We start from the raw sequence: 13,000 nt of genomic DNA, 5'->3' as shown, positions 1-13,000 counted from the left end.
CTGATGTGAAGAGCTGATGAGCTGGCTCAGCTGGTGAGATGACCATGTAAAGGGGGAAGGAGAAATGACTCCACGGCTGTCTTCTGACCTCCACACAGTCCTGTGTTATGAATATACCCGTAGGTATTATATTTACACAAAATAGCAATAAATGTATTAAAAATGAAAGAAAAAGAGAAGGGCTATTTTATGGTACATAAGCACTAAAGTAATTTTTTATGTATAGGCACTATACTAAATGTGATCAAGGACATTGAAGAGCTCAGATGCAGGGATTGGGTGAGAGAATGAAATGAATCATTGAAGTAGAAGGGGCCTGTCAGATAGCAGAGGAGGCACAAGGGAGAGTGATGGGTGGTTGACCATGAGCAAATCACATAATATATGTATAGAAAATGCCATCAAGAAATCCATCATCTTGTATGTTAAAAATACTGCAAAGGTAGAATGCCTTCTTACATGATTTTATATGGATTGTAAACTGAAATGCTAATATTTTGGACATACTAAATTAAATTAAATGATTTAAAAACTGAAAAATGAAATGTCAAAGGTGAAATGGACTGTAATCCCAGCATATGGGGGATGAAGATTGGAAGATCTGGAGTTCAAGGACAGCCTTGGCTACTTGGTGTGTTGGACACCAGTTTGAACTACATATAAAATGCTGTACACAAAAACAATGGCAGAGGAAGTATGTCACAAAGAGGGATATATTACTACCGGAAATATGACCTTGTCATTAAAGAATGAACACCAGAACTTGGAAACACCCAGGTACACATTTGAAATACTTGAATACACCTTGCTCTTGCCCAACCTAACATGAAGCCAGTTCTTTAGCTACTTCAGTTAGTTTGGAAAGCTGTAGTACTATCAAAGTCTTTAAGGATGAGCCAGCATATTTATGTTTTTTTATTTTAAATATTGGTGGATTGTTAAAATCTGCCTTAATGTATAATTTTAATTATCTGTCAATGGTGTGTGTCTTATAACCATTCAGGAAACCTAGTTCATAGAGAAGTTTTGATCACATTACTATAAGGGAATCTTAGAGTCCACCTAATCCACTCTCTGTGTCAAGGACTAGAAACAGACTAATCTTAGGAAAGGAAAATGTACTCCATCCTTGGTTTTTGTTTGTTTGTTTATTTGTTCTTTTTTGTTGTTTTGATTTTTTTTTCAGTAAGGTTTTTAATATTGCAATCTTGACAATGGTGGACAAAACCCCATATGAACACCGCATCTTCAAATGCCAAATTTTTAGTCAAAAAAAAGGAGGGGTTACACAGAAGTCTCTCAGCAGAATGACTAATTCTGTGTAAGGTAGCCCTGGTCTAGAATTTTGAAACAGGATCCAAGCAAGCATCTTCATCATTTGCACACAGCTCCTCGTGCTGGCTTCTAGACAGATGGTCTTGCTGTTTTGTAAACTGAAGTGCTCTAGTTGAATAACATGAGAGAAGTTTCTGTTTTTTAAAAATTCCTTGCATGTTTGTGCAGTTTAAAGAAACCTACCCCTGCTTTTATTAATAAAGAAAATAAAACAACAACAAAAAGTACATTGACCAGGGATCAGGGTTGGTACCCATAAATAGTGAGTCCACTGCATCCATAACGGCAAAAGGAGCTGACATGAAAAGAAGCCAGACATCAGTTCAGAACATCTGTGTTGGTTTGAGCTGGTGGGCTCTATCTACAGGTTTTAAATATAGGGCGAGGGCAACGGGAACAGAAAAGAAGAAGGCCGTGGAAGAAGTATTAAGGGATGAGGAAGAGAAGCGGAGCTTAAAGCCGCACTACTGAGTTCAATCTTAGTTCCCAACTCTGCTGATCATAGATCATTTCCACATGTATGGATTGAAAAATAAAAATACTCTTGCTAAATCAAGATATAGTTCTATACATACTGACATCGCTGATGTCATAGTGAAAACGGTTCAAACTTGCAGTGACAAACTATGCAAACCTGAGAGCTTCCCTCAAGTTTACTGGTACTGCACACTCATTGTCTCTGGGCTTCGCATTCATGTCACTCTGAATGAAAATCTGATGCAGAGTACGGGCATTGATGAAACCATTTGTCTTGTTGGGAGACAAACTGCCAAAGTCAGCCACAGAGACAGTCGTCTTGGCAATGGTGATATGATGTGTATGATTTTCAAAGTCTACAACCAGCTTATTTACAAAAAACCTCATTCACAAAGGACTGAGGGATAGCAATGCCATTTTCAATCTCTTTGCTGGTCTTTCTGATTCTTCGATGCACATGGGGTTTAACTCTGAGTGATAAAATCCAGGCTCAAATAAACTAAAACAATCACTTTCACTGTTGCTGGTAGTAACTCTTCCGTTACTACAGGCACATGATTGACTTGTCCATGAGGCATGTTTCCCAGTGGAGGAAAGCTATCATCTAGACAATTCATATCTGTGGGGTAACAGACAGTTACTACACTGTTGGTCAAAGCTGTCAAGTCACTGGCAGTGAAGGAGCTGAGAATGTTCAGCAGCTGATACAGAATGGGATCAGACCAGTTAGAAGTAAAGGCTGAAGAATTGATCGTACCACCCATAGACTATTTCATCGACGAGATGATTCATACAGTCCATAATGCCAGGGTGATGGTTATAGAGTTTCTTTCCAAACGTTGTCTGTTGAGCAAAGTAATCATATCATTCCGATTTCTTCCACATGTAGTAGAAGGCTATACACTCGGCAACAGTTCTAGATTTCACCTTATCTTTCTGAATGAGATGAAAATCTTTTCCAAAAAGCATTAGTGCATGTTCAAAGCTTCAGCACTCCTCTTCTGTCCATGCTGTCATTCCTTCTGGAGATGCCTTTCCATTACAGCAGTTCCTTTCAATTGCTTCCTTTATATTGTGGTTACACTTGAGAAGTTCATATAGTGCCTGTTCATTATCCTGGTGTGTGTGCCTGAAGAAATTCTGTGTAGGACTTTTTCATTTCTAGTTCTTAATGAGGTCTCAATAAAGTCCTTGACTTTGTTCTACAAACCACACAGACACCTGCAGTAACTGGTCTTCATTTTCATAAGCTTTCTCATCACCGTTGTACTTGCCAAGATTAGGGGGAATTTCTGCCTGATACTGTAGGCCAATCATTATTTCCATTTTCAAATCTTCAGGTGAGTTACCACTGTCCATTTCTGTGTCCTCACTCTCTGATTCCTTGTCTCCATCACATGCAGTGTTTGATCATAAAGGCCGAAGAAAGAAGGCAGAAGTTTCATGAGAAGTCACAGATGGTATCAGATCATCTGCAGAAGATTGACTTTCCTCATCATTGCCTGACAACGGGTCTTTCGCTGTTTCTTCTTTGTCTGGAGTCATATCTGGTAGTTCTTCTGCACATTCACTTGGGGAGCTGTTTGCACTGGAATTTGAAACGGTTGGAAGTGTAGATACATCGCTGTGGAATGCCAGAAGGTCTTCTAGAGGTTTATTTCCTTCCTTTACTAACTCTTCAATCTCAGAATTGAAGTTTTCCCTGAATCCATCAATTCCTCTTCCTCTAGAGGTCTTTCATCATCATAGTCATTGGCCAACATCTTAGCAGTGGGGTCAAAAACATGATCCTCAGAAGTCAAAGACCCAAAGGTTCAGTTTCATTCCATTATCATCATGCCAGGAAGCACAGCAGCATCCAGGCTGGCATGGTGCTGGAGGAGCTGAGAGTTTTACATCTTCATCAAAAATACATACTTCATCTTAATCTCCCTAGAAATAGCTTTGAAAGAAGTGCTTGTTCTAGGATAAGAACTACAATGGCCTAGTTTTATGGGAGTTCTACCACTTTATCCTACAGTTATAAGACCTCAAAAGATGATACATTTGATTTAAAAAAAAAAAAAAAAAAAGACTGTCAGAAACTAATGAGAGAAAGGGAAAAATAGAACATTAGCCCAGCTAGTTATCAGACAGAAAATATTTTGTTGCTTCAGACACATGACAACCAAAATTATTGTAACACACCCACTTATCCTAGTATGAAAACTTTCATGGTTTCCTTCATACATTGTACTAGCCATGTGCATGTTCATCACTCAACAACGCTGTTACCAGAGAAGAGATGCATGCTGCAAAGGCTGAGAGAATAGATGTCCACCTTCTCATTAATTGGTTATTTTCAAAATGATCTTTTATATGCTTTCATTGTAATGTGTTCAAATTTTGAAACAAATACTAAGATATTAAAAATAACATCCTCATCTCTTCTGGGCCTTTTGGCTAAAGTCAAAATTAACATTCTGCCCTTGCCACCCCTCCTCCTACATAAGTTTTAAAAAAAAAAAAAAAGGAAAAAAAGAAAAACAAAGCAAATCGACAAAGTAAGTTCTTGTAAAGAGGGAGGCCTTCCCTTGACTCCTACCATTTACCACCTGTCAAGAAAATGCAGACCGAGGAGAGCACAGAGATCCTCAGTTCTCACGTACAGCCATTGGGCACGATGTATAAACATGGTGTACAAGCCATCAAGGACTTTTCTGTTATCTGTTACTACAGTTTAACCCAGAAGTTGGAAAGTTACATTTTAATTTATAGATTTGTTTCCAATGGAGTTGCAAATATTTTTGTTTGCTACAAAATGCCTCCATCCCGTTATACTGGTGTGGTTTGATTTTTTTTTTTTTTTCCTATAACATATGCACCAGTTCGGTATCTAACATTCATTCTCAAAATGTTTACAAATACCCACTGTGTTCAAAATGTTCTTGTGCTAGTCTTATAATTTGTTCTGGTTTTTTTTTTTCATGACTTAAAAGATTTTAAGTTGACAAAAATCTTTGATATGTGGGCAGTCTTTCTTTGTACGAGCCATTTTTGTTTTTAGCTTGGGAACTTAGTTCCGGAAATTTACTTAGCGCTTTGGAAGCTTCCAGTGGTATTTCCAATGGAGCGACAAATGCAAACTAGCCCAGCATGGCCCATCATCTGCTTGTCTGTGTGTTTACTCTTGTGTTAGGACTGTACCAATGCACCTAGTTGCCAGGGGTCATGTTTTGTACAACTCCTACATATGTTTTAAAGGCAAAACACAAAAGGCACAGATTAAGGTCAAGCTCAAGCATCTTTAAAGGTCTTGGGCTTTAGAATATTGCAAATGTTTCAGGCAAATTAAGAATTAAACTAGCTTTCTTTGAGGATAAAGACAGGATGTCATCTTGATATCTATGGCAAAATAGATATATAAGTAATTATAAATATAGGTATTATAGGTAATTTTGAAGGTGGCCATTTAGTGACACACTAGGCATCTATTCTTTTTTTCTTCCCAGCATGACTTTCCCTTCTGATAATAATATCCAGATTTTAGTTGCTCATCCCTGGAAACTCAGTAGGAGTTTTGATTGCTATGTCTTTCATCTCTTAGGCAAAGGATGGACAAACTACCCCCAAATGGACTAATAAAGGGTTTGGAAATTGAATCCTAAATAAGTAACATGTCACCTGGAATAAAACAACTATAGAGTTTTGATCTATATATGACATAAATGTGAGATATTGCAACCAAGTATTTACATCTCAATGTAGATAGCTAATCAGTAACAGTTAATAAGCATTTACAATGCTTTAAGTAATGTGTTTTGGTGAATACATTTAGTCCTCACAACTGAAGAAACTGAGACTTAGAAACGGAACTGATCCAATCCAGTGCGCCTACTCTTAAATCAAGGAACTTTAATTTGAATCTGAGAAAACTAGGGAAAATTCATGTTCTTTGTCATGTTTCTTCTTGAAAGTATAAACATTCTGTCAGTTGATGGTTGAAGTCCTTGTACAGGTGATCTCCTGGTGCTGAGGTCCTTTGATTCCAAGGACAATTTTTGCATTTTGCCTTCAATGCAATCTAATAGCAGGTGTGAATTTGTCACGGTGTGATAAAGTCAGTCAGCTTTCTGGACATAAGTGATTTCATAATGACCAGAAGGAGGGATATCAGTCTTCAGTGCTTGGGTTTCTACAAGAGCTGGCTTTCCTAGATTTTCTATACTAGTTTCGTGGGACACTTTTCCTTGACTTCGTGCTTTACTTGGATAGTTAGTCCACCCCTTCATAGAGTCAGCATACCCTCATCTACCTGTTCATTACACCTCGTTAGAGTGAACACATCAAAGTACCAGAAAAAGGAAGAGCTTTATAAGCATGCAGACCTATTCCAGACCTTGTAGTGGGGGGAGGGCTGCATAGTGAATCTGACTCTACTGATGTTTTGGGATACTTGAATACAAAACAAAGAATTCTGAGAGTATTTGTTTTCGTTTTTGGACATTGCTTAATCGTTAATTCTCTAGACATTGATTTGTAGAATAAGACAGACCAACTCTCCCCAGCTTATGAATTCTCATGAGGCCTATACACAGGGAAAACACAGTTAGAACCTTCTATCATTATTATACCTAATGAAGACTATTTTCAGTACATATTTTGACACCACCGGGAAAGCACTGCAACTATACATGAAATTCTGCTAAATTAAGATTGTGTGGAAAATATTTTCACAGGCTCATTGCTCTTCCTTGGCTTGTCCCTTAAACTGTTAACAGAGTTCCACAAACAATTCCAAACTTGGACAGTGAGGCCTGAAGTTTTTTTTTTTTTTTTTTTTTTGGAGGGGGACAGACTTTTATTTCATAACTGAGTATAAGATCAAAATGCATGTCATAATGTTAACTACTTTACTTAGACTGGTCCAATAAGCACATTGACTAAAACTCTCCAGTTTCCATGTGGAAGTAGTGTTGGGAAAGCCTCTGCAGCAGACAGGAAGTTGTTGGAATGCCACTGAGTATCTGGGTGACAGGACAGGGTTCTGTCAAGTGGATTGGTAAAAGCAGATGCAAAACACTGGCGAAATGTGCACACTTCAGGATCTTGTCTCCAGTCGGCTTTGCTCCTTCAGCACATTCCTCTGTAAGGTCAGACTTGGCTGCCTTTCCCTGGGGAACATTTTACTACTCTGCAATTTTGCTTTAGAGAACAAATATTTACAATGGACCCGTAGTTGAAGAAATCAGAAAAATACTTTTGTACCTAATGCTCAGGCTACATTGTAGAAGAGCAGGCAGAAAGACTATAAGAGTTTGTTGTGAGATTAGGTCTCCTAGCAACATCAGACACTGCAGAAAATTTCATAACATAACCTCCCAAAAGTGAGCTGAACAAGGGTGATGTCAATGAACATCCCAAACTGAACAATGAGAAGTCCAGAAGACCGCAACCCTACACAAAGAACGAAAGGCAGCCAAGCAAAGCTAGGAGCAAGAGATGTGCTCTTCCCAGGGGAGGAGCTCACCAATTGGTTGCTCCCTGCCAAATGATCATCTCTGAATGCATACATGCAAGAAACGTTATAGGAACTAAGCAGGTTATATGTGCATATAAATACATATATTCATGTAATAAAAACTTAGTGACAAAAGGAAGGGAGCCATGAATTTGTAGGAAAGTGGGAAGGGGTATATGGGAGGGTTTGGAGGGAAGAAATAGAAGGTAGGAATGTTGTAATTGAATTTCATTTTTACAAATAAACAACAACAACAACAACAAAAGAAAAAAACCAGAGTCTATGAAACAGATGCCTGTATTCTCAGCACTGGGGAGGCAGTCAGTAGGATCCTTAGGGCTTGCTGGCCAACCCATCTAACCAACTGGTGAGCTCCAGGTTCAGTGAGTGAGACCCAGTCTCATATTATGTGGAGAAGTGGCAGAGGAAGACAAATGATAGTGACGTCTTTCCTCCATATGTACATGCACCTACATTTACACACCGACACAGACACACAGACACACAGATACACACAAAGACACACACACACACACACACACACACACACATAGACACACACACAGAGACACAGACACACACACACACACACACACATACACATAGACACACACAGAGAGACACAGACACACACACACACGACATATCTATTTCTCAAACCTTCCTCTAAGTTTTGGTGATTTTAAACTTTGAAACTTCTTTTTTTAGAAAGATTTGGAAGAAAGTTCACTTTAGACCAGGCCCCACAAGACTTTCTTAGTTGCCTAAGCAACCGTAAACATAAGTTACAAATCATGATCAGCTAAGAAGTAAATACTTTAAGTTATAATTGCTAACATTGCTTTGCATGGATAGAGTTATTATATAAAGAAGACTGAGTCAGGGTCCTTGTAGTTGCTCTTCAGTATATGTGGGGAATGGTTATAGGACCCTTCTAACATACCAAACCCAAAATATTCAAACCCTTTTTTAAAATGGTGTAATATTTGCATACACACTTTCCCCCATATACTTTAAATCATCTCTAGATGACGTATAATACCTCACCAACAAAAATGCCCTGTGTTAGATTTTTTTAATTACCATTTGTTTATTAATTTCTCTCAAATCATGTAATATCCTCCATTTTCCCAACTTTTTCTTTTTTTATTATTATTATTTTCTTTATTTACATTACAAATGCTATCCCGAAAGTTCCCTATACCTCCCCCCGCCCCGATCCCCTACCCACCCACTCCCACTACTTGGCCCAGGCCTTCCCTTGTGCTGGGTCATATAAAGTGTTAGATTTCATACTGTATGTTTAAGAAAATAATAGTGACAAAATTTTTATACATTGTTTTTCTGAGTTATAGTTGGTCATCATTGATGTCACCTGCAGGCGCAGGTGCTAACTGCTAGCCTGCTTGTTTCTTGCTCAGGGTAATGGAACCAGCAGTCATTCCATCTGCACGAGATAGAAAAACATCTTTTTAAAAGAAGCCTAGAGTACTTTGCTGTTTCTCTCTTCAAACTTGAATGTTCCCTTGAGAAGGAGGGAAAGGGGTGGAAATACTTCATACATCTCTGGGCATGCCCAGAGAACAGTGAGGTGCACACTCTTGTCCTTTCTCTCCTGATTCAGAGTGAAATCATATAGAAAGCACTTCTTTAGGAAAGCCATTTTGAACTTAGTAAGCCACATGACCTTTTGTTGATGTTGTTGTTTCTTAAAGACTTACTTAATTTTTTAAAGTATCTATGTATCTGTCTGTGTATTAATCAGTGTACATGTGCATTTGATCTCCTGGAGCTGGAGTTATAGGCAATTGTGAGTCATCAAACGGGAGTGTTAGATTGAGCTCAGGTTTTTGACAGAAGCTGTTGTGCACTGACTCAAGGAGGCAAATCTCCAAGCCCAGTATGTGGTTTGGTTGGTTTGTTGGGTTTTTGTTTGCTTGTTTTTAAACCAAAATACGTTTTACATGGATATCTGTTATTAAGCAGGTACAAATGCAGTGACAGTGACTAACATGGCAAGAATGAGAGTGGAAAATTCCAGAACTCCATGGCTGGGCTGCTCTTGGGTGTCTTAAACCGTAAAGGCCATTAGGCATCCTCAGAGAATCTGAGAGCCACAAACAAACAACAACAACAAACAACCAAAAAACCTGCTGCTCTACACATAACTCTTTCATGCTTCTTTCTTGAGATGGTTTACTACATTATGCAGGCCTGGCTGGCCTTGAACTTGAAGAGATCTTCCTGCTCTGCTTCCTGAGTGCTGGTGTGAGCTATCATGTCCAAATGTAGACGATTCCGTTGAAGCAATATCTGGAAAAGAGTATACCCTTGAATTTTCCTTTAGATGAAAAGCCTGTAAGCCATAACCAACAGTTTTATTTCTTTATCTCTGAATGATTCATGATGGTGACACTGGAGTCTCTGATTTCTCTCTGTCACTCTCTTCTTTTGCCCAGTTTCTGTGGCCTCTCAGCCACAGTAAGGGTCACTGAAGGGCCACTGGGCTGAGGTTATGAGAGCAAGAGAATAGAAACTATTTTTAAATGAAATAAAAAGCAAATAGTATCATAGCCAGTAACACAACCACTCAGTGTAAGATGCTAATGACCCTCATGATTGAAAACCCAGGTTGTAAGTAGCCCTAGGACTCAACATTAGCTTTCCACTTGCTGTAAAACCTTGTAGATACAACTCCCATTCTGCATCCTATGTTCAGTATCTTAGACAGAGACTAGGAGTGAGATAGAAAATGATGCTGTTGTCAACACTGAAGAGATTTAACAATAGCCTAGTCATATCTACAAATGTGACACTTCATGATGGTTCCTCTCAACAATAAAAGAACATATGGGTGAATCACTATCCCTGGCCTTAGGCTGTTTTACAGAGCAATAGTGATAAATAAAATAAACTTGCATTGCATTGGTACAGTGACATGCAGGTAGATCGATGGAATAGAATTGAAGACCCAGAAATGAACTCACACCTATGCTTACTTGATCTTTGACAAAGAAGCTAAAACCAACCAGTGGGAAAAAAAGACAACATTTTCAACGAATAGCGCTCGTTCAACTGGTGGTCAACATATAGAAGAATGCAAATTGATTCATCCTTATCTCCTTATACAAAGCTCAAGATCAAGGGGATCAAGGACCTCCACATAAAACCAGAGACATTGAATCTAATACAAGAAAAATTGGGGAGAAAGCCTCAAACACATGGGCACAGGGAAAATTTCCTGAACAGAACACCAGTGTCTTATGCTCTAAGATCAAGAATTGACAAAGGGGATCTCATAAAATTGCAAAGCTTCTGTAAGGCAAAGGACACTGTCAATAGGACAAAATGGCAACCAACAGCCTGGGAAAATATCTGTACCAATCCTACATCCAATAGAGAGCTAATAGCCAATATATACAAAGATCTCAAGAAGTTAGACTCTAGAGAACCAAATAACCCCATTAAAAATGGGGAACAGAGCTAAACACAGAATTCTTAACTGAGAAATAACGAATGGCTGAGAAGCACCTAAAAAAATGTTTAACATCCTTAGTCATCAGGGAAATGCAAATCAAAACATCCCTGAGATTCTACCTCATACCGGTCATAATGACTAAGATCAAAAACTCAGTTGGCAGCCCATGCTGTTGAGGATGTGGAGAAAGGAACGCCTCTCTGTAGACAACCCTCCCACTAGCAGGAAAGACGCCGCACAACAGGATTTTTCTGCACACGTTTATTGGGAGAGATTGATTGCTGTGGCGAAAGACCCCGAGCCCGAAAACTGGTGCTGCTTATATATGCTTAGGATAGGCGTGAAGCCTCCTGATTGGATATGCCATCAGAACCTCATTAACATGCTCTGGGGCGAGCAGTGGTCAGCAGATACCCGAATGCACATGCGCACATTGCTTGTTTATCAAGAAATTATGCAGGAAGTCGGCGCCATCTTGTAATGGCGAATTACCTGGCTTCCCACACCTCTCCACTGCTGATGGGATTGCAAGCTGGTACAACCATTCTGGAAATCAGTTTGGCAGTTCCTCAGAAAATTGGACATAGTACTACCAGAAGACCCAGTTATACCACTTCTGGGCATATATCCAGAAGATACTCCAGCATGTAATAAGGTTGCATGCTCCACTAAGTTCATAGCAGCCATATTTCTAATAGCCAGAAGCTGGAACCAACCCAGATGTCCCTCAACAGAGCAATGGATACAGAAAATGTGGTACATTTACACAATTGAAGTCTACTCAGCTATTAAAAACAATGACATCATGAAATTTGCAGGCAAATGGATGGAACTTGGAAATATCATCCAGAAAGAAAACACACGGTATGTACTCACTGATAAGTAGATATAAGACCAAAAGTTCCGAATATCCAAGATTTATTTCACAGACCACATGAAGCCTAAGAAGAAGGAAGGTCAATGTGTGGGTGCTTCAGTGCTTCTTAGAAGGGTGAACAAATTCTTCACAGGAGGAAATATGTAGACAAAGTATGGAACAGAGAATGATGGAAAAGCCATCCAGAGGCTAACCCACCTGAGGAAGTGCTGATGGAAACCTGATATGGCTGTCTCCTGAGAGGTCTTCCAGAGCCTGACAAATACAGAGGTGGATGCTCTCAGCCAACTATTCGACTGAGCCAGGGGGTCCCAGATGGAGGAGTTGGAGAAGGATCTGAAGGGGGTTTGCTGCCCCATGGAGGAAGCAACAGTTTTAACAGGCAATACCCACTGGAGCTCCAGGGGACTGGACCACCAACCAAAGAATACACATGGAGGGACCCATGGCGCTGACCATATATGTGGCAGAGGATGATTGTTGTGGTAAATCTCCAGCCCAAAAAGCCCTGTCAAAGAAATCATAACTCAATTAATTGAAATACAAGCTACATGCCTAGATTGGGTAGATCTACTACTATACTACTCTATTCTTATCTATTAGATCCCATAGAACTTGTGGTTTCTCCAAGCCAAGTGCTCTTCCTCCCTCTCCTCCCCTCACCAATTTCCACCAAACTTTTCAGCTCCACATTCCCTCCTACTGCCCAATCACCAGCTCTAGCCTTTATTTGAACAGTTAAGATGGGGAGAAGGTTCACAAGGTGATTCACTCCTCATCTGCAACCCCTCCCAGGAGAGCAAAATTGGCATCAAAATACAGGACCAGGGCTATCCACAAGAGATGGCCTTGTTGATGTCAGTGAGAGGAGAGATCCTTGGGCCTGAGGGTGTTCAATGCTCCATTGTAGGGGAAGGCCAGGGTGAGAAGACTGGAGTGGGGGAGTGGGTGGGGGAGCACCCTCATAGAGGCAGGGGGAGGTGAGATGGGATAGGGAGTTTCTGAAAGGGAGACCTGGAAAGGGGAAAACATTTGAAATGTAAATAAAGAAAATATCCAATTTAAAAAAAAAAAAAAAAAAAAAAAAAAAAAAAGGCGCACACCTTTAATCCCAGCATTTGGGTGGCAGAGGCAAGCAAATTTCTGAGTTCGAGGCCAGCCTGGGCTAGAGTTAGTTCCAGGACAGCCAGGGCTATACAGAGAAACTGTGTCTCGACACCCCCCCCTAAAAAAAAAAAGAGCAGGGCAGTGGTGGCACACGCCTTTATTCCCAGCACTTGGGTGGCAGAGGCAGGCAGGTTTCTGAGTTTGAGGACAGCCTGGGCTACAGAGT

At 39.9% G+C, this 13,000-nt stretch overlaps 1 pseudogene; it reads right to left on the bottom strand.

Annotated features, from left to right (window-relative positions):
• Positions 1 to 1,959: 1,959 nt before the first annotated feature.
• On the bottom strand, positions 1,960 to 3,614 carry LOC110321438 (annotated as a pseudogene).
• Between the last annotated feature and the right edge of the window lie 9,386 nt (positions 3,615 to 13,000).

Source organism: Mus pahari, chromosome 5 (genome assembly GCF_900095145.1).
Source record: "Mus pahari chromosome 5, PAHARI_EIJ_v1.1, whole genome shotgun sequence".
NCBI lineage: Eukaryota > Metazoa > Chordata > Mammalia > Rodentia > Muridae > Mus > Mus pahari.
Note: the sequence above shows the minus strand (reverse complement) of the source record. Positions and strands in the feature narration are given on the sequence as shown.